The sequence below is a fragment of the Procambarus clarkii genome, chromosome 70 (genome assembly GCF_040958095.1).
Source record: "Procambarus clarkii isolate CNS0578487 chromosome 70, FALCON_Pclarkii_2.0, whole genome shotgun sequence".
NCBI lineage: Eukaryota > Metazoa > Arthropoda > Malacostraca > Decapoda > Cambaridae > Procambarus > Procambarus clarkii.
The window spans coordinates 10,358,013-10,381,320 of NC_091219.1; the positions used below are offsets into that span (position 1 = coordinate 10,358,013).

Here is a 23,308-nt window from a genome sequence, read left to right on the forward strand (position 1 = left end):
AACATCAATTGTAGGAAAATTGCTTGAATCAATAATTGCAAAAGCTATTAATTTACATCTTGAACAAATTTAGATTAATAAAGATTTCAGGACATAGTTTTACTAAGGGGCCACTAGTGTTTAACAAATTTACTCCCATTCCATTATATCACCAGGGTATTGGTGGAGTTATCCAAAGTTGAATTAGGTCTTCTTTATTTCAAAGAAAGCAGAGTATTAACATAAATGGAGTAAAGTCCAAGTGGGAAACTGTTTTAAGTTGGGTGCCTCAGAGCTCTGTCCTGAGACCCCTATTCTTTACTATAGAAACAATTTAGACACAGGACTAAATAACTCTGTTACATGTGTAACTTTGCAGATGATACAAAGAGAGGTGGGAAGGAATATCAGAAGACACAAAATTGCTACTAGGCAAACTTCAAAGGCTTTTAAAATGGAGATAAGATTGGCACATGCAGTGTAATGATGAAAAATGCGGGGTTCTGAGCTTAGGAGATAATAATTACCCCTAGATAATGTAGAAATTATGAAATCAGAATGTGAGAAAGATTTATAAGTCATCATTAGAGGAGAACTTAAGCCAAAAAACAAATGTATGGAATAAAGTAAATAGGATACTGAACTGGGTTTTATTGTATTTCTAGAAGGGTTACCAATAAGACATCTAATATTATTCTTCAGCTTTATCTTGTCCTTCTTAGACCCCATTAACATTATGCAGTTCAGTTTTGGTCTCTGTACTAAATAAGACATTCAGCAGAATGCATACAGAGAAGCATGACAGTTAATCTTAGCAAGTAGAAACCATACTTATGAAGACATAAGAAACTTTATTTACATTCTGTAGAAAGACAGAGAGTATGGGATGACACGACTGAAGTATATTAATTTAATGTATAAAACAGTATAACAAAGGGGATATAAACAAGGTTATAAAAATACACACACAACAATGGATATAAAATGGATAAGTTTAGATAGATGAAACCCAAGGTAAATATTGGTTTAGAAATAGGATAGTTGATTTACAGAGCAAATTACTAGATAACATAACAGATGTGGGATTGCTGGAGTGTTGCAGGCAAAGGTTTAACATATATATGAGCAAGTTTGGGCAGATATATCCATTTATAAGAGGACAATTGTCCCATATCATATGGGACAATAGGCCTTCTGCAATTTCAGTTATTCTAGTATTCTTAATTCTGCATTATCAAACCCACTAAACCAAACCCATAAAATTCAAGAATGGATTTACTGCATAAAGAACAAATCTTATGTAAGTGGTTGATTTTGTTTCTTGTCTACCTAGAAGTTTTGTCCATGTTTTAAAGCTTCGGACATCTTCCCGAAGAAGCTGAAGTGCATCTGAAAGCTGGTGTCTTGTCTGCAATAACTGATCATATCTCTCTTGAGACACACATCCAATGCAATAACCTTAAAGGAAACAGAAACTGTATTGTACAGAGTTCTCACATATAACTTCAGACTAGCCCAGGCATTCTTTACTAAACTTGCTCTACTTCGAACAAGAATAAATTACTTTTAAAGAGCTGATATGATTCTGCACATTCAATACACTATAACTTCTGCTAATGACCCTCTTTATTGTTTCAAAAGTTAAATTTTACAGTAATTTTCTTCACCAAGGAAATACTGAATATACAGTACTGTAGACATTGTTAGGACCATATCAATATTTTACAGTACTGTTCTTAAAAATTATTATAACAAAAAACCAGCATTGAATGTAATGAAACACCATTTTCTGGGTGAGACCCAGAGGCTCCCCGGAGCTTTCTGGGCTGATATGAATGTATTAGACCCTGGCATCAGTCAAGTGAATGAAGTACAGTACTAGGCCTACCGGGGACCACGAGCCAGAACTTGGCCCCCTCAGAGAGGCATGAGGAGCAATGGCCTATAGAAACCCCCTGTGTGGTTGGAAGCATTCTATCTGCCATCGACCGGGTCAGGCACCCAGAAAGGTAGGCACCCCAAAACAAACCCTATCTGGTTAAAAATTTACTACCGTGTTACGAACCCGGATCCAGCGTCCGAGCCTGGAGCAGTGACAAACACGCCATCTGTGGGTCAGCTCCCGAAACCCCCGCCAAACGAACGACGACACCTAGTGAGGACAGCGTGTACTGGCCTCGAGGACCAGTTTCCAGTCTGGTTCAGCGCTCAACACCGCCGCTCCTGACCTCTGGTGAGGTGGTACTCCGACGACAGCGCCATCTATGGACTGGATACGTCAGGTGTTTGTGTCTGAGCCTGTAAGTGTGGTGTTTTAGTGTCCCTGTTATTGATGACGTGTCTGCTTACAGAGCCGACCTGGGACCACTGTGTTGAAGGTGGAGTCAGTCTACCCGAGGCAGCCAGTCTCCATACTGTGAAGTTTGTTGCAGCTGTTGTGACGTCGTCCCCCCGGAAGAACACTGTGGTGTGTTAAGCCTGCCAGTGGAGTGGCAGTGAAAGGATTTACCCGGGACCGACGGTTGGAGACGATAATCCACTGGGGTATTGAGGACAGGAGGGTGATTGGTGATATCACACGAGACTCCTGTCTAGGGCGTACCCCTTTTATCGTTCGTGGAGTGGCCGTACCAGCCTTGGTGGCTCAGTACCTGCCAGCAGACCTGCTGGACGTGTGGTTGACGGCCTCCACGACGGTGCCCCCAGTGGACCTGTGTTTTGGCTGACCTGTGGCCAGGGTAGGCTCGGCGTTCTCAGAGGACACGTCTTGAGGCCACGAAGAAAGCGCCGCGGACTCAGCACCTAGCTTCTTAATCAAGAGTCTTCAGCAGAAGACTAGATTGTGCACGATCCCCTTGTAAAGTGTTAATACCCCTCCCCCTTGTGTACTCTTTTCTTTTATATATTTAAATGGTGATGGTGTTAATTATAATATTAAGTTCTTAAATTCCTTTCCATACTCCCTTTAAGTTACTTGCGTCACGGATCGCATCCCTTGAAAGCCTCTACTGGCTTGGGGTCGGATATATATATCTTCCTCTAACGACATCAGAGTAAGAACCCCGTTGCGTCCCGAGAGGGCCGTAACATAATTGGCATCCCCAGCGGGATCCGTCCCCTTGTTAAGTATGTTTGACAGGGGTGGTGAAGTGGCGTAATCCCTGTATATAATTCCCCCTGTGTGACGATTGTGACGTTATACGTCCTGTGCGGTGCTCAGAGTGACTAAGTGCGATATTGTGCAGTGCGGTGCTCACTGTGATTAAGCGATTAAGTGCAATATTGACTAGTGCGGTGCTCAGTGATTTAGTGCAATATTGTAGAGCGAAGTGTTCGCTTGGACTCAGTGCAATATTGGGTAGTGCGGTGCCCGGAGTGATTACGTGCAATATTGGCAAGTGCAGTGTTTGGTGCAATATTGGCGTAGAACAGTGCTCAGTGTGTTAAGTGCTAAGTGTTCCATCTGTGACAATGGCAGACAAAGCTACCATCAATGATCTGGACGAGGTTCAGGCTTTTCTGAACAGAGAAGATTGTCTTGCCAGATTAAAATATCTGAGTAAACCAGAGCTTGTACTAGTGAGCGCCTACCTGGAGATAAAGATCCGTGCCAGTGATTCCCGTGTGGAGATCTTGTCCAAGGTACACCGGCACCTGAAGGCAGAAGAGAAACAGGAAGGCGAGACTCCTAGTACAAAGGAAAGTGCAGACATAGCTTCCACGGAAAAGGAAGATAAGGGCAGTGACGTTGACAGTGATGCAGGTGAGCTTAATATCAGCTTCCTAACAGTCAAGATGCGTGCCCTAGAAATAAATCGTGAAATAGAATGGAAGAAATTAGAGATGGAACGAGACTTAAAAGAAAAGGAATTGGCGATGAGGCGTTTAGAATTAGAAAGAGAAGAAAGAAAAGAAGAACGAGAAAGAGAAGAGAGACGAGAGAGAGAAGAACGAGAAAGAGAAGAGAAACGAGAGAGAGAAGAACGAGAAAGAGAAGAGAGACGAGAGAGAGAAGAACGAGAACGAGAGAGAGAAGAACGAGAGCGAGAAAGGGAGGAAAGAGAGAGACAACATGAACTAGAAGTTCTGCGATTAGGCGGTGGTCGGAGGCAAACAACGGACACCAGTAGCTTCGATCCGGTACGCAACATCAAAATGGTCCCCAAATTCCATGAGAAGGAAGTGTCAAAGTTCTTTGCAGCCTTCGAGAAAGTCGCTGCCTCTTTGGAGTGGCCAAGGGAGAATTGGGCCATCATGATACAGTCAGTCTTGACTGGGAAGGCCCAAATCGCCTACTCTACGTTATCCCTTGACGACTCCAGCGATTATGACAAGGTGAAGAAGGTTGTGCTCATGGCGTACCAATTGGTACCTGAGGCTTATAGGCAAAAGTTCAGAAACCTGAAGAAGACCTCAGAGCACACTTTTACCGAATTCGCCACGATCAAGGAGCGACTTTTCCAGGAATGGTGTGCCTCTCGGAAGGTGGAGACCAGGGAAGACCTCGAACAGCTGATTCTGCTCGAGGACTTCAAGGATTGTTTGTCTGGAGACCTCAAGACGTACTTAGAGGAACAGCAGGTAGAGACCTTGAGTGCAGCAGCCACCATGGCTGAAGAGTATATCCTGACTCATAGGCCGTCTGCTAAGTACGTCCCAAGGAATTACCAGCGCCGGTTTGACAGACCTCACGACGAAGAAGAAGAAAGACCCGTCCCACGAAGCGCTAAGAAGACGCCCCCAAGTAGCCCCCGAAGAACAAGTCCTAGTAGTCCGAAACACCGTAGTCCAAGGAGGAATATGGTGTGCTGGACTTGTGGGCAGAAAGGGCACATAGCTGCTAGGTGCCGAGGCAGAAGAGGTGGCAGCGCACGAAGGGAGGTGATGTTGATGAGCTGTGTTACATCACCAGTAGGAAACCAGTCTACGACGACGCGGGAAGGACCAAGTTTGTTGGCCCCTCACACTTCAACCGGGTATGTAACGAGTGATCATACTGGTAGATCAATTGTAGTGCTCAGAGATAGTGGAGCAGCCCAGTCCCTGATCGTGAAGAGCTCGTTACCCGAGGGAGTAAGTGTGGATGGGCGACAAAAGGTTGTCCTGGTTGGGTTTCCTAGGACGCAGTACATCGCCCCCTTAGTGCCAGTACATCTTGACTCGCCTGATTTCAGCGGCACATGTGAGTTGGCAGTAGTCGATACCCTCCCTGTGGCTGGGATTGACGTGGTACTAGCCAACGACCTGGTGACCGATTGGAGCACCAATCATCCCAAGATAGCGGACGAGTCAGCCAGAACATCAAGGTCTGAGGTAACGACGGGCCGTGGTAATGTCCAGGTAAAGACAGACCCGGATGTAACTATGTTTAATTTGTCCTCTCGCCTACAGATTGAGAACGATCTAGCAGTGTCTCCTGATTCTCTCGACAAGGAACATGAGGTTAAGAAGGCAGAGGTACCTGAGCTAGAAGAGAGGCCTCGTGTGCAGGCACCCACGGATACCAACGAGTCTGGAGCGAAGGCAGAAGTGTGCTTGCGGTATGGCAAGTTACAGCGTGTATTGAACCAGCCAGAGATTCCCCAGACGTCAGAGGTATGTGAGGTGTGTTCAAAAGGTCTAGTGCCCTCTTCGGTCCAAGCCAGGCTAGTGGATGTTGCCGGCTATGGACATGACAGACTCAGGAAACTTGTCCCTAAGGTAACCAAATGTTTCCTAGCGATATTCTGTTTTATTCTCGTGTGTGGTCTCGGTAAGGATCAGTGGACGACCCGACGAATGATGGCTCCCATGAACATCGTGAAGAGGTCCCAGGGATTGGAGATTTGTACTGCAGGTGTCGCAGTTGAAGGAGGGACCTGGAAGGTGATGGTTGATACAGGAGGTACGACAAATGATAATATGAGTGACTGTTTCCGACAGGTTGACACCCCCCGCGTGATAGCTGAGCCTCAATGCAGCGTTATACGGAACGTTGGTCGACCTGACGGTGGCAGAGCGAATGCCATCTTCGGTGAGCAAGCAGCCCTGTTGGAACTAGGTGTGAGCCTAGAAGAGGAGTGTATAGCAAGTACTATCTTGCCCATTGTCGCTATCACTCTGAATTATCAGACCCCTGTATTCCAGGTTCCTGTCTCCCTGAAGGACCATCGGACCGGCACCAGAAATGCCGTCTGTGGTCAGCCATCATCGGTGCCACGACATAGGGAAGTGTCGAGTCACCCCAGATCGTGTCGAAACCAATCCGTACTTGAGAGAGGTGAGATGATGCCCCTGCTTGACATCACAGTGGAGACGTGGAAGACGTGGAAGATTACGTCAGGCAGATCATTGCCTTCTATCTGCAAGTTCCCGTTGTGCCGGAAATGGCTAGTAGAAAAGTTCTGTGGACAAGACAACCTCATCACTCCAGTTCATAGTATAAGTAAGTCCATTTGGAGTTGTGTCGCCGTACTAATTTGGTTTGTGTTTCTTTTGATAGAACCCCAAACCAAATTCTTTTTGGTGGGGAGGTGTTACGAACCCGGATCCAGCGTCCGAGCCTGGAGCAGTGACAAACACGCCATCTGTGGGTCAGCTCCCGAAACCCCCGCCAAACGAACGACGACACCTAGTGAGGACAGCGTGTACTGGCCTCGAGGACCAGTTTCCAGTCTGGTTCAGCGCTCAACACCGCCGCTCCTGACCTCTGGTGAGGTGGTGCTCCGACGACAGCGCCATCTATGGACTGGATACGTCAGGTGTTTGTGTCTGAGCCTGTAAGTGTGGTGTTTTAGTGTCCCTGTTATTGATGACGTGTCTGCTTACAGAGCCGACCTGGGACCACTGTGTTGAAGGTGGAGTCAGTCTACCCGAGGCAGCCAGTCTCCATACTGTGAAGTTTGTTGCAGCTGTTGTGACGTCGTCCCCCCGGAAGAACACTGTGGTGTGTTAAGCCTGCCAGTGGAGTGGCAGTGAAAGGATTTACCCGGGACCGACGGTTGGAGACGATAATCCACTGGGGTATTGAGGACAGGAGGGTGATTGGTGATATCACACGAGACTCCTGTCTAGGGCGTACCCCTTTTATCGTTCGTGGAGTGGCCGTACCAGCCTTGGTGGCTCAGTACCTGCCAGCAGACCTGCTGGACGTGTGGTTGACGGCCTCCACGACGGTGCCCCCAGTGGACCTGTGTTTTGGCTGACCTGTGGCCAGGGTAGGCTCGGCGTTCTCAGAGGACACGTCTTGAGGCCACGAAGAAAGCACCGCGGACTCAGCACCTAGCTTCTTAATCAAGAGTCTTCAGCAGAAGACTAGATTGTGCACGATCCCCTTGTAAAGTGTTAATACCCCTCCCCCTTGTGTACTCTTTTATTTTATATATTTAAATGGTGATGGTGTTAATTATAATATTAAGTTCTTAACTTCCTTTCCATACTCCCTTTAAGTTACTTGCGTCACGGATCGCATCCCTTGAAAGCCTCTACTGGCTTGGGGTCGGATATATATATCTTCCTCTAACGACATCAGAGTAAGAACCCCGTTGCGTCCCGAGAGGGCCGTAACATACCGAAAGCCGAACTGTTGGACAGAACGCGTCTAACAAAAAACGAGCAAATGAGCATGACGTCACAAGGAGGAGGGGGAAGGGGAAACCCCAAGCTTTCAATTACATAATATTACATAATAATGGAAAGTTTTATCATTTCAGTAGAAAAAAATTAGAAAAATATATAACTTCAGGAAAATGTAGCTTATTAATTAAGCAAATTGGGCCTTGTATAGTAGGCCAAGAAGTCCATTCTGCTTATTAGGTACAACATATTTATATATATATATATATATATATATATATATATATATATATATATATCGTACCTAGTAGCCAGAACGCACTTATCAGCCTACTATGCAAGGCCCGATTTGCCTAATAAGCCAAGTTTTACTGAATTAATATATTGTCTCTAATTTTTTTCTTATGAAATGATAAAGCTACCCATTTCATTATGTATGAGGTCAATTTTTTTTATTGGAGTTAAAATTAACGTAGATATATGACCGAACCTAACCAACCCTACCTAACATAACCTAACCTATCTTTATAGGTTAGGTTAGGTAGGTTAGGTAGTCGAAAAAACATTAATTCATGAAAACTTGGCTTATTAGGCAAGTCGGGCCTTGCACCGTAGGCTGATAAGTGCGTTCTGGCTACTAGGTACGACATATATATATATATATATGTCGTACTTAGTAGCCAGAACGCACTTCTTGGCCTACTAAGCAAGGCCCGATTTGCCTAATAGGCTGAGTGATTTTCTTTATTTTCCACAAGCATTTCCAATTGGTTTATTTGAATTATTATTATTATATTATATTAAGAACATAAACTATTACCTTAGTTATGTTAGTTTAGGTTAGGTTAAGATAGATTTGGTAGAGTTGGTTCGGTTTGGTCATATATCTATTTTAATTTTAACTCAAAAAATATTATCTCATACATAATAAAATGGATAGCTTTATCATTTCATAAGAAAAAATTTGAAAAATATATAGATTCACGAAAACTTGGCTTAAAAGGCAAATCGAGACTTGCATAGTAGGCCGAGTACTGTTAAAATATATAATTCAATACGATTGCAGGTTCCTACACTAAACCATCTGGTGTTTTCAGTGCTTTGCAGCTGAATAATACAACATGTCTTGATAACATGTATGTAACACTATGCGTGCTAGTGGCTTTACAAGAATGTAAAAACATCAATGCTATGTACTTTCATAAACCTAATGTACCTTCTTGTATATAAACAAATAAATACATAAACTGTTACATACTAATGTAACATAGCATAGCATAGCATACTAATGTACCATGCTGGTACTCCATGCTGGCATACCAGCATGCTACAATTTGCCCTCAGAAATGTGCCTAACCTTCATTATCTTTAGTTTCTTTCACTGTATTACTTTTGCTAAACAAAGTACCTGTAAATGTAATTAATGTTTATAATAAACAGTTACGATTGCACACCTAGAAAGCAAATCAAATGTTATAAATGTACAAGAATCAGATTTACAATGATTAGTGTACTACATGCACTGTAGAGTATCACAAACCTTTTTCTGTAAGTCGAAGATCAGCATTGTCTGGCCTAAGATAAAATCTAAACTCTGCACGAGAGGTAACCATGCGGTACGGCTCCGATGTTCCCTGGGTGGTGAGGTCGTCAATCAAGACACCAATGTAAGCCTCAGTTCAGTCCACGGTAAGACACTCCTTATTTAAAGCCTGGCAAAGGGGAATAGTGGTTCAATTTTATGATATAATCTGCATTCTATAGCTTATTGAAGTCAAGTTTATGCTTTTGCATTGTGTGCACACAATAAGATACTGGTATATTAGATATAAATAGATCAATATTGCATTGCCATAGAATGTGACAGGCAAATCCTTAATTAACATTTTGCATTAGCAATGGAGCATTATACTGTTTCAGGATACAAATCACATTGTACACAAGACAAACATATTTTATTACCTACCCAACCTAACTTAATCTAACCTCATCCAACTGAGCCTAACACAGCCTAAACTAATCTAATACAATACATCCTAATGATATATATAGTATTGATAATCAGAAAATAAGCTTTCTGGAACTGTCTTATGTATGATTTGATCATACCCCTCCCCCACCCCCCTTACTATACATTCTAGCCAACAATTAGGAGCATCATAAGCAATGTTATGCAAACTGTTATGATCATTATATACAATATTATGCCCTATTTCTAAGCACTTTATATGTAGTATTCTGCCCTATTGTTGTGAATACTATATATAATGTTCAGCCTAATTGTTGTGAGCATTATGGTCAATATCCCCACACAAGCATTGAGAGCATAATACAAAATATCCTGCCCTGCTGTTGGGAGCATTATAGACAATATCCTGCCCAACTGTTGGCAGCATTATACACAATATCCTGCCCAATTGTTGGCAGCATTATACACAATATCCTGCCCAATTGTTGGCAGCATTACACACAATATCCTGCCCTACAGCTGAAACCATTAGTGAAGATGCACACAAAATATGGACACAAACTACTTGCTGACCATACATAATACCTTCGCCGCAGCATTTATTCCAGCCACAATTCCTAGAGCAGCAGCTTCCTCATAATCAGTTGTTCCATTGATTTGTTCAGCCAAGAAGAGTCCAGAAACACGTTTGGTCTCAAGTTGGGGAGTCAGCTCCCGTGGGTCAACGTAATCATATTCTACACCATAGCCTGTATTATGAAAGGTAAATTAGCAATAAAAAAAATTGACGTACTGGGTTAAAATACAATATTCCAATGTCAAATCACTGAGTATTTATAGGGAAATACTTGGATGTTTCCAATTCTTTTAAAAATGATTTATGTACAATCAGGGATTATATACAGACCTGTTTGAATTGCACCATAGTATAGCCACACTTTATGGATAGTTTGCCTGTAACTTTCAAAGCTCTATATTAGGAAAACTTGGAAATATTAATATTAAAATGAAGGTGTATAAATTGTCAGTGACGTTAAACTTTATGAGGAAAATATGGACACTTGGGACAAGTGTGATTCTGTTGTGCGTAGGTCTAAGTGAGTTACATTATAAAGCAATGTTTACAAAGTGGGGTTTCACCTAAATTAAGTTAGGTGCCAAAATCTTGAAAAATCAAGTACAGTACTGAATGTAACGAAATGCTATTTTCTGGTGAACCAGGCACTGGATGGAGATGCACCATTGTCTGCATCTTTCTGCTAAGGCCCTGGAAGGAAACTAATTGACTCCAGATTTTTTCTAAATACAGCCTTGTATTGCAAATGACTGACAGAGGTCTCTAGTGTCAAATAATGTCTCCTAGAAAGGGTGAGGCTTTTAAATAAACTGAGGCACCATAAATTATCTCCAGATGATTGGAGCATGTGGGCCAATTGTTCTGCCAAGTGATTGGAGCAATGAAAGAGTTATCAAAATACAAATTATTGTGGGCATTACACACACAGATTACACTAACGTGATGCATCAAATGATCAAATCCACAAGGGCTGTGACGAGGATTCGAACCTGCGTCCAGGATATTAAGGCAGTGTCTGGGATGCTCCTGGACGCAGGTTCGAATCCTCGTCACGGCCCTTCTGGATTTGTTCATTTGTGGGCATTATTGACCCACAATCATTAGCAAAAAAAGAGGGGGGGGGGAAGTAGAATGTAATGAAATGTCCTTTTCTGGGTGAGCCCCAGAGGCTACCTGGAACTATCGAACTGATATTAGCTATATTAGTCTGGGGCTTCAGTCATATGGAGTTCTATGCCTACCGGGAACCACGAGCCAGAGCCTAGTTTCCTCAGAGAGACGAAGGTAGCAATGGCCTATGAAAACTCCACTTTTTGAGGGTATATTCATGTCTGTCATTGACCGGGATTAGGCACCCAGAAAGGTAGGCGCCCCAGAACAGACCCCAACTGGTAGAAATATGCAACCCAAGACCAAACAGAGCCCAAGAACTCCCCCGCCCCCTTCCACCCAAGAAAAACGTCAGTTGGCGTCAAAGGTCCATTCTGTGGATATGGAAATTAACAGAGACAGGCCATCCGCCAGGACATTGGACACGCCTTGGATGTGAACCACACGGAGAGCAAAACGCCGAGAACTCACACGCGGAAGAACCACTCGAAGCGACCAGCCCCAAAGAGTCAAGGACCAAAGAGATGCCCCCCGCTGTTCAAGCAATGAACCACCGGGGCGCAATTTGAATAGAGCCAGATCGTAGAGCTTCGAGCGAGCCAAATATGCCGCAACGAAAGCCACACACCGCTGCAAACTCCCACACCGTGCTATAAGCCCAATGGAGCCCAGCGCCCCAAGCTGGCCTGGTGAACACTGGTCACAAAACCCCACCCAAGAGACGAGGCGTCCGTGAACACATCAAGCAAGGGTTCTGGAAGGCGCCAAGGCACTGAACCCCGAAAAACCTGAATAGGAAGCCGGAGACGCAGCAACTGACACAAGGCCCCTGGTGGACGAACCCAGCGATTGCGAGAAGGCAGAAGGAACAGTCCTAAAAGAACCAGCGAGCAGCGTGAACAAGCGGCTCGTTGGGTTGATGATGATTTGCTTGTTACCTTGTTTTTCAGGGGGGAATTCTAGGGCTCTATTTGGTCTTGGGTTGCACTTTTCTACCAGTTAGGGTCTGTTTTGAGGCACCTACCTTTCTGGGTACCTAACCCCGGTCGCTGGCAGACATGAATATACTATACAGTACTCTCAAAGAGTGGAGTTTTTATAGGCCATTGCTCCCTTCGCCTCTCTGAGGGAATCAGGTTCTGGCTCGTGGTTCCCGGTAGGCACAGAACTCCATATGACTGAAGCCCCAGACTAATATAGCTAATATCAGTTCGACAGCTCCAGGGAGCCGACGGGGATCCCCTCAGAAAAACCTTTTTACTCTCATACCTGGAGTGACCATTTCACAGTGTTGGAGTCCTGGTATCAAATGGAGCAAAGTGTGCTGGTGCTCCGGGGGCATTGTACACGACAAACCTTGCGGATACACCAGGACTACTATCTAGACCTTCCGGCTCAAGCCACACCTGATGGTTACGACCTGAAAATCTGACAATGACAAAAATATACAAGATTAAATAGTCATTGGCTTTCAAAATATTAGCAAAAACGAATTAATACTAGGCCTGTCCCCAAGCAGTTTGGGTATAGAAAACTCCCAGAACCAACTACAGATAAGCTAAACCTTATACATTAGACATAAAAACCAGGGTTGTGGATTTGGAGTCGGAAGAATTTCTTGGGTTTCTGGAGTTAGTCAGTGAAAATGTACAGGCTCTGACTCAAATTTCAAATAAATTTAAATCAGAGATAACCTGGCAGAAGAAATTCTGTTTTTAAGAACAACTTGTTAGTAAATTTGGGATTTTATTTTTATTTTAAACCCTATTATAGAGCTAGATGCAAAATTCATTTAAATATTTTGTAGTTATAAGTTTTTCAATAATTTATTATTTTATAACTTTTATAACAAATTTTTTTATTTTCATCTTGAAAAATGAAGGGAACTGGTAGAAAGATGTTCCTTTTCTTTTATAGTTTCATTCTTTCATATCGTATCTTACTTAAGAACCTCAATGTTTTACTATTTTAAGTTTTCCCTTTTGTTTAAAATTTAAGGTTACTGAATGTTCGTAATTTCATCGATAAATAATAATAAAAAGAGCCACTATGGTCTTGCTGTAACCTTTAGACTCAAACTTGAATAAGTTAGGGTTTTAAAGAGTAGCTTGATGATTCATGCTGCCAGTGATGAAATAACTTGTATGCTGCATTCTATCAAGCAATATAGGAAATAAATAATTATAGTTATTATTTATTTCACATGCTGTATTGATACATACAGCGAGGAGTTGGAGGTATCGTAAATTGAGGAGTTCAAGTCAAAAGTTTTATGTACCGACTCCACAGCCCTTAATTAAAAACAACTGAACCTCAAACAGTCCAACGCTCACTAAAGGTATACACCAGAGACACCAGAGATATACAAAGTGTGTAACAATATTCCACCCACAATAGCACTACATGGAGGAATCATACCTGGAGTGGGTTCTGAGAGTTCCTCTACTCCCAAAGTCTTGGACTAGGCTTGACTTGTGATAGCTTGGTCCAACAGACTGTTGCTTGTTTGAAAGGATTTTGTTAACCAGGCCATCAACTTTCTTGCAGTCTTTATACGTTGCATTTTCTTTCTACAGTGTAGTTTTATTGCATAATTTTTGAAGATTCAGTTTTTTATTTCTTCATATTAACCTTAACCTAAGAGCTGGAACTTGTCTACATTGAACATTATATTTCCTGGTTTATATCTGTATGGGACATTTGCTATCTCTTCTGTAGTGTCTACTCATAAAAATCATCTGTAAAGGTTGATATAATACTATAGTTTGCTTTCTTGTCTTTTTCAGATACATGAATGAGAAATACTGGAGCAAGCACAATACCTTCTCATGGTGGATGCTCTAGATCATTAGATCTAGATCTATGATCATTAGAAAATCTAAGATCCATCTGCCTAATCAGCTAGTTATTCCATACATGTGCATTTTGTATGCAATTACACTATGATCAAATTTGTCAAAAGCTTTCACAAAATCCATGTATAATACATCTGTGTTATGCTTGTCTTCCATGGGTTCTAAAGACCATAACATTGTGGTCTAACAATTCTGAGCAGCAGGCGCAACCTGTAACTAGGTTTATGTAGACGTTGTGACTCGATGTGCTTTATGACCTTATTTCCTAGCACTTTTTTTTAAGTTTTTGTGATGCGTGATTTTAGTGCTATAAGATTAAGAAATTTATTTCTTCTTTGCTACCAACTTTGTGGTGTGGTAGATCTCTGCTTTTTGAGTAACAGGGATGACACTGGTATCAAGGCTCCGTCTCCATATGATGTGTAGAGCCTGTTGTTACGTACTCCTAGCAGAATACGTATATAAATTTAAAATAACTTGTTTTATTTTATTATATCATTGCCTGTATATGTACACACATTGTGTTTTGGTAAATTATCGTGTGGTGTGGCAGCGTCAGTGGAGACAGGAGCGCGGTTGCTTTGCACACGTCTAGTACCAGTTTGATTCGGGAAAGCTGGACCTGTTCAGTTGGGAGTTCCAGATGTCACTTTTAATAAGTTTATATAAGTATTTATTTACTGTAATTAAACAGGTGGCATTATACTTATATATTTTGTAAGTAACTATTATCTGTAATTTGCATTCTTGTGTGTTTTGAGAACAAGTGGTTGTTCAATTAGTTTTAAATATTAAAAAGTCCTTAGTTTCCATCCCTCATCCTGGGATGAGGCAGACGGGAGGTGAGAATGTGGGTGGCGACAGAGCGTGAGTTCAGTAGCTGAACGGGACTCAACGGAGTAACATGTGGGAGATAAGTCTGTTTATTTCTTGTTGTGCCATATTTTATTTTATTATATTAGGAGAAGGACAATACCTCTGGTTTGTTGTATAAGTTAACTTGACCATCTGTGTTTTTATATTATACTGTCTTGAATATATATCTATATAATATTTTGTATCTATTCTTCAGTCCTAAAGGAAGATGTGTATTTATGTGCTCATTACTTATCAAGGGGTTATACTGGTGACCCGCTCTTGAGAACAGCAGTTTTCTCGTATCCCTAGACGTAATTAAAGCTTGGCTGCTGTAGGGTCACGAGCCGTAACGAACGATAGGTAACACCTGTGATAGTGATTTTTTGCAATGTACAGTATGGTGAATATGGAATTTCAGGAGTCTGAGCTTGGGACAGTGTGTACAGGCATAATTTCCATGACAACCTCAAAGTTCAGTTATAATACCAGTAATAATAACAATAATAATAATAATAATCACAAGAGAAAACTTACGTGATATACAGTATATCAATGAGAAAATCAACTGGAGCTGCTCTGAGGTGACTTGAACCCATGACCAAGAGACTCCCAGCTGCTAACGCTCACCACTGGACCACCCAGACTTGATAAAAGTTATACAATCGGATTTCTACCGAAATCACAGGAAGTCAGGAAGCCTCTACTGAAGCCAGTCCAAGTTTTATGTATAAACCCCCAAGCATTCAGGTGTAGGCAACATAGTTCATCTACCGTAGTTCAGTTCATCGCATTTTTCAATTTTATTAGATGGTTTTTAAACTGCTGAGGAATCAACCTGTCGTCTTACAAAGAATGTCACATTTCGCTCGTATGCGTTACACAAGGCCTAAAATTGTTGTACTTGAAAATGGAAGTAGCTGGCGAAAGTGATGTACTGTCCCGTTCTTTGGGTCTTGTGGTAGGTTAGGAGAACACACTTTAAAGTGACCGTTTTCTTGACGTTGGGAAACCATAGGAGGACGGGCTGGAGGAATTGCCTCTGATGACTTACATAACTTGTCAAAAACAAATTGCATTATTATGTAAAACTGTATAGATTCAAAGACTATACATTTTATATGTAGTCTCAACTTATAGCCACATAGATTCAATCTGTATGGATTATGATCATTTATAATTGAGAATTAACTGTATACTGAATATCATCTCCCTTCTACTTCTTTCATTTGCATAAAGCATACAACTTTCACATCCATTATAAACATTTATATTCTTTAGAATTTTTATGAACAACTGAAATACCTCTATACTGTATTACAATTTGTTACCTACACTTCTTTGTGCTGTAAATACATCTTAATATTTTAATATTCACATTGTTCACTGCACAATATTCCTTCTTCACTCCCTTTCCAAAACAATGTGAAGAAACTCATTTCATCAGTATGCATCCTGTGCCGTTCCAATCATTCTGCTTTTGATTTAGTCTACTATTTATTTACCTGTACTGTATAGTAATACAAGAAGGTAGAGTGGGTAGTCAGTACAGATACTGATGATTAAATGGTACCCTCTTCCAAAGCCATTAAGATGGATAGTGTTTTGATTATAAGGTCAGATGTATTTATCAACACTCAACAAGTCCACCTTAAATATGCAAAATCCTGTACTTCCCCATTTCCTCAACATTCAGCCAAATCTCACTAATTTATAGTTTAATATCACTCCTAGTGCCTATTAAAGATAGACAGAATTATTCTCACCTTAAAACTTTTGATTCGATGGATGGACAATAACGTGGCCCATTAATCTCTTCCTGAACATGGCGATTTAGATGTAACGTATCCCTAATAATCTTCTCCACCTCTGGGGTAGTGAATGTGCGGTAACACATTAACTGCTCCTTTGACTGAAAGAAAATGTATTTCATACATGGCTTAACTACAGCCTACTGAGAAGCCAAGATTTGGCTTTCTCTATGAAGCAAGAGGAGCTTAAGAATCACATCAACCCAAAACCAAGAAAATCCAACTATAAAGTGCAAATGAGGCATAGATTCCCAAAACAAGATATGCCACATCCCCAGTCAGAAAACAGCAGAATAGCCATGCCACCTGATTTAGCCAGGGGGCTACAGAAAGTGTATCTCGGCTGAACAAATATTGACCCAAGTGAACACGTGGCTAAAGCATTGGTCTTAAATGAACATCAGTAGTCAGACACTATAGCACACAAGCACGTACCTAACTACTATCACTTCCCATCAATAGTCCTCCAAGTGAAGCAAACCAAAACCCAGAAGATAAATGACTTATGAGGAGGAAACCTTCAAAGAAGCTAACTCTGGTGAGGCAAGGAAGATGCATGTAGGGCGTCAGGAAAGCCAATCCTGACTTACAGTTGAAGCGAAATGTAAACACGGGACAAATGCAGGGTGGGTGTCACGAACCAAGAAACATAACAAAATGATAAAGGAATGGTCCCACGGGGAACTAAATTTTCAAGGGATGCCCACTTTCACCAGTTACTTGGTGGCATAAAGCTACAAGCTGGCCCAGAGGAGAACTGTGTCTGTGGTAACACTGGGCAAGTGAATGTGGTGAATGGTTGGCTGGGACACTGGTGGCCTGGGCTTCCATATAGGGAAAGTTAGGTGCATCACAGGAGGGATGGTCTTTCTGCAGCAATGAGTCTTTGCCTTTTATGGAATTTTTGCTTTTTGGTGTTTTTGTACAGTTTTGGGTTCATATCTGATTCCCAGACTTTTCTTGCCTCATAGCAAGAGCCAGACTCTGCTCTTGGCTCCCAGGATGCTAAAGTGGGTTTCAGAAGCCAAGTGTGATTTCCTAAGGCTTCGTAAATTCATTGTTTTAACACGGGGGAACCCTCCCAGGAAATGACGACCAGCGCACACTTATCCAAATTATAAAAACAGTGGTCCCAGCAGGATTGGTGTGTTGAAGGCAATATCAGACGAGTCTGAATGGTTCATCTCACAAGAACCCAAAATATTCCTGGTAGGAAGGGTTGGAGTAAGAAACTAGCTAAGAAGGGTAATTGTAATTCAGCTATTGTATCAAACAACTCACATGTGGGAATGGGTGAGTAGCATTTTGTTTTGTATATTATTTCTATTTAGATCATATGTGAATGTCACAAAGTGTGCTGTGTGTGCTATACATACTGTAGTGCCATGTTACCCAATCATGTTTCCCAGGCAGTATAACTATGGTTAAACAGCTTGGGAAATATGCTGCTTGTGTAACATGCTGCTAGTTGATACAACATGTTCAGTTTGTCTTTGTCTTATTTATTTGCATAAAAATAAGTAGAGTACTGCACCTGGACCTGTTTTTGCCCATTCATGGGTGACAAGTCAAACATATCTCTTCAAAGGTAAGTACAAATATTTACCATATTTTCTGATGGGCAGGGTGCATTGTCACATCATTAAGTTTAAGCTCAATGTCTTAGTTTATGTGAAAGTACCTGGGAAACTGCACTATTAAACACTTTTGTATGTTTCATTGTACAGTACATTTTAAAAGTATTTCACCTCATAACATCCTTGTAAAATAGATGTGTATCCTAAGCAGAGGAACTTCTTAAATGCTGGAAAATATAGTATTTCTTACAAGATCAGCATGTAGAGGAAAGGAGAGGGGGGTGATTGGATGGGGCATGTGACACAGATTTTCACTGTACTGTACAGTACTGTACTTAACTTCAAAGCTCCTATATTAAACACTCGTCTTTCAGTAATGAATCATTACCTTTCGTCTTGCTACGGAATCTTTTATCACATAAAGGTGTGAAAATGGTCTGTTATAGAAAAACTTCACTAGAATTCTACAGTCCTCCTATCTATTCAGGGGAAACTTCTGGAGGTAGAAAACGAATCTCCTGAAAAGCAGGAAACTGTTCAAGTACTAACCTTAATCCAGACCTGTTGATTCAAGAATGAAAATGGGACTGGTGGGTTGTCAGGGGCTTGAGGTTCACACTGTGAGTAGTCAATGGTGTTTTTGGCTATTCTTGGTGGTGTTCCTTGAGTTGGAAAAAATAAACCCCTTAATAAGAGGATTTCAAGACCTTTCATATTCATGTATAAAATTAAATGTCAATATCTCTGTATATACAAGAGTTGACTATTATGTACAATACATAACTGGGAAACTCCATGCCTAATACACTTTTCCAACAAAATCTAGATCAGTAATAAAACTAATACAATCAATGGTATCTAAAAAGCAGGTTAGCAAATATGAAGACCCCTATTGTGCCAGAATGACCAAATTAAACTACTTGATAGTCATTGATTTTATCATACAAATTAGCAATGAAAGAAAATCTAACAAATATATTGTGTAATGAAATACAGAGCCCATACCAGATGAATAAAAAGATAGTTGCTAGTACGCACTGTGGCTTACTAAGCACTTTCCACAATACCTGTTTTAAGTCTTCCAAGCCTCAACTGAAGCCTTTCTAAGGTGTTGGCAAGCCCAATGGCTGGTGCATCTCCAAGCCTGCCAGCAGGTTTCACATCTAACCCAATATTGACAACTCCTCTCAAGAAGGTCCCCGTGGTGATGACAACACTGCGACACACGATCTCTTTGCCATTAGCTAGTAACACTCCACAACACTCAGCTAGTTGACCTATATACAAGACAAATATGCCTTTTTTATGATAGTACATAAATTTTATTTTTGTCAAAATACGCAATTCAAAATATCAGCTCTAAGCATTATCTAAATGTATAATAAGAAACACTGGGCGATATATTGCACATTAAACAGTGCTATGCTAAAACACGTGCATTAAAAACTTTGTGTTTAATGTAATGAAATCGTCTTTTCTGGTAGGCCATCAATAGCGCCCACTTTGACCTACTGAGAGCCAGATCCAGGATTTGGATCTCTCTATGAAGTGAAGAGGGAGCATTTGGATCAGAGATCTGCTCAAAACTAAGAAACCTAACCAGAACTCTTTTGGCATAAAAAACAAGCTACTATTTCACACCCTAACCCTACTGTCACATCCATTACCAAAGATACCGTCACAGAATTTTGGTATTCTGTATTCCTCTTGCTTGGTGGACTCATTTTCAAGTTTTATCCTGTCTGTTCTTGCTAGTACTTTTGGACTTGGCTGTTGAGGCCGAGACCTGTTTCAGGGGTGACAAAGAGTACTGTACAGGAGTTAATGTGTATGGTGTGATTTCCCTGTGTTAGTGGATCCCTGATTCCCAATATGTTCCCCTGCCTCTGCGAGCAGGCAAGATTCTGGTACATGCTCATGGTATGAAGAATTGGTCATAAGTGCCTGGCACTTATGACCAATAAGTACCAGTGCCTAAATTCTAGAGAGCCTCCAGAAAAACAGATTTCGTTAAACTCAATGTTATATTTATACCATACACATAAGAGTACTGGGTATTATTTGCACAATTTTAATTAAGAGGAGCGAAGCCCATGTATAAATTGAAGGATGCTGGTTAAAGATTTAGGTCAATTTGTATTCCAAGCGCCTCATTCACCTAGGAATTATAATCCACTAGTCACTGGACGTTGCTCAACAAGTCGGAGAAGGCCTAAAAATGACAACCAAACCTTAGGCATAAACAAATGAACCTTTGACTTTAAGAAAAAGAAATTTGTTATGCAGCTATACAAATTTCTGGTGAACCCCTCCTCTGAACTACTGTATCAAGCATGGAGACCTTACCTTCAAAAACACACAACTGTTTCAGGAAAATTTTAATGAAGAGCAACACTAATCATTCCAGAACCAAGTCGTCTCTTCAGTTTCTAGTGTGGTTTGGTCAACATTTTTCAGCCACGTTATTGTGACTCTTCATCTGCATTCCAGAACTAAGTCAACTTTCATAACAGCAGAGATTGAGGGCCACAGAACTAACATCATTAGAAACCATACACAATAGAGGTGATATTGAGACCTTTAAAATATTGAACAAATTTGAAAGATATTAATCCAGTTCATTTTGCTAAAAATGCAATGTGACACATATAACACATAGCTTGAAGTTACAAGCTACAATGTAGAGCAGAAAACGGGAGATGCCTTTTCACCCATACCTATCAATTCCAAGATCTGAAGCTGTTTTTGCCTTTTGTGGATGGGAATCATTGAAAATGGGTCACTGACCTACCTTCCCACCCTATTTATATTAGGGAATACAGGTTTATTTGCATTAAAAAATGGTTATCAATGGAGCTGTCACATCCTTAAACACTTTATACCAAGCATAAATAAATGGAAACAATCCACTACAAGCCCAGCATGTTGCCAAACTATCGTCCTCTAGCACAGGAGATATGCCTTTTCCTTTCACCTGATGCTTCTGTTCACCTAGCAGTAAATAGGTACTTGGGAGTTAGGTAACTGCAGTGGGTTGCATCCTGGGAAATGTCAGCACCCAACTAGGGGTAACCTTTATAAGTTTAGGTACTGGCTTCCTGTCCCCAACAGTAAGATTATTTCTTCCATGATATCATAAAATGAAAGAAATAAGTGAAATAAAGTTCATTCTATGGCTGCACTTGAAAAGATGATAAACAGATTTTACTCAAATCCACATTTGAGTTGGTCTGTCTATATCGAAAAATATATCAATCAAATCTTAACTGATCCTTTAGGGTACCATCTTGGTTCTTTTAACATCAGATCTTCCACTGATGATTCTATTATAGTGAGGTTAGTTGCTTGAAATAGTTCACTCTGAAGATTTGTCTTGTAAAGCACTCGGTCTATTTGTGCTCGTGGACCCCAAACAGCAGGACCCTTGCTACGGTTCAACATCTGAAAACCAATTGTATAGTGATACTGCAAGAAATTGTTAGCAATCTTTTTCAAAATCAAAATACAGTACTGTACAAAAAAAAAATCTAGTCAGTTGAATAAAGTACCATACAGTACAAAATTTTACTTAAGTGATACTGTATAATGAATTGATGAATTAAATTGTTCTTTTTAATACATATATATACACTTTCTCACTAATTTCTTTACCTTTCTAAACAAAGGTAACTCTTTACTCTCATATATACCTTGTTTAATGTTAAGGATGCATTAAGCACACCCGTATCAGCATAATATGGGGTCATTAAATCACAGTCATTATAGAAAGGCATTCTTAACACCATAATTTATTACCTGGATCAACATATTAAGGTTAGCTTCACCAAGGTGTGGTCTTGGTGAAGAGTGGTTGTGAAGGGCAACTACAGGAAATTGATGGGCAGTGAAACCAAGTGATCGAGTCTCTAGCCAGAAAACTGTCCACAGTTGGCCACATTCCAAACTACTACACAGATACTGGTCAGGAAATCCATGACACTCAACAGATTCTTAAGGCACTAGCCTGTGAATTACAAAGTTACTAAGCTACTAGTTGTCAGGTGAACCACACAAACACTAAACTGGGTAAAAGTCACTTAACTGAATAATTAATCTCCACTAACCATTACAAAGTACTGTACAGTATAGTCAGGAGAAATGTGAGGAGGAAATGAACTGTTGAGCCTGAGTTGGAGGTGTTACTGCCATGTGGTAGTCACACGGCAGAGCAAACTTATTTTAATTAACAGATTAGAATGGGTTAACCTACTGGAAGGGCATGTGCTTCCGAACAGGCAAACATGTACACTGGTTTTATAAATTTGTAATGCTGTACAAAGTTAAAACCACCTTGATGAATACTACTGAAACCTATGACTTAAAAGACAAATAAGTTAGCAAGAAACTATAGTTACTCCTTACCTTATAGTTTATGCCTGATATATCACAGATCCGACCACAAAGGCCATCCAACGCATCTACCTCTCTCATTAGGTGTTCTTTACCAATGCCTCCAAAAGAAGGATTGCATGACATTTCTCCTGTTCAAATGTTAAGAAAAGTTATTCAACATTATGCAGCATGCTAAAATTTCAAAATTTAAGTACTGTAATTAATTTTTATCAGGGGAAAAGAAACAGTAGAAAAAACAGAAAAAGACAAAGGAAATTTTTTGGGAAAACACTACATATTTATAAAAGAACAATAATCAGTAATGTGGAGGTAAAAGACATGAAAACCATTGTGGATGCTACCCAGTATGAGCAAGTATTTGATAAGTAAATACAGTATACTGTATATGTATTCATAAATGTGTACACATAAGTACTTCCAAATCACAAATATAATAACCTATAGTGGACTTCTTGTGTGTAACAAGCAGTGTTGAGGCCCCCATCCTGGCCGCTGCTGCACAGGCCTCAGTACCAGCATGACCGTCACCCACCATCACCACCACATCAAACACCTCCCTCGTAGCCAACCTGCGGTACTGATGCACATTCCTCACCCTATCTGCTACTCGCCACCACCGAAACATCATC

At 40.9% G+C, this 23,308-nt stretch overlaps 1 pseudogene; it reads right to left on the minus strand.

Annotated features, from left to right (window-relative positions):
• Nucleotides 1-1,222: 1,222 nt before the first annotated feature.
• LOC123768880 (protein MTO1 homolog, mitochondrial-like) lies at nucleotides 1,223-23,308 on the minus strand (annotated as a pseudogene).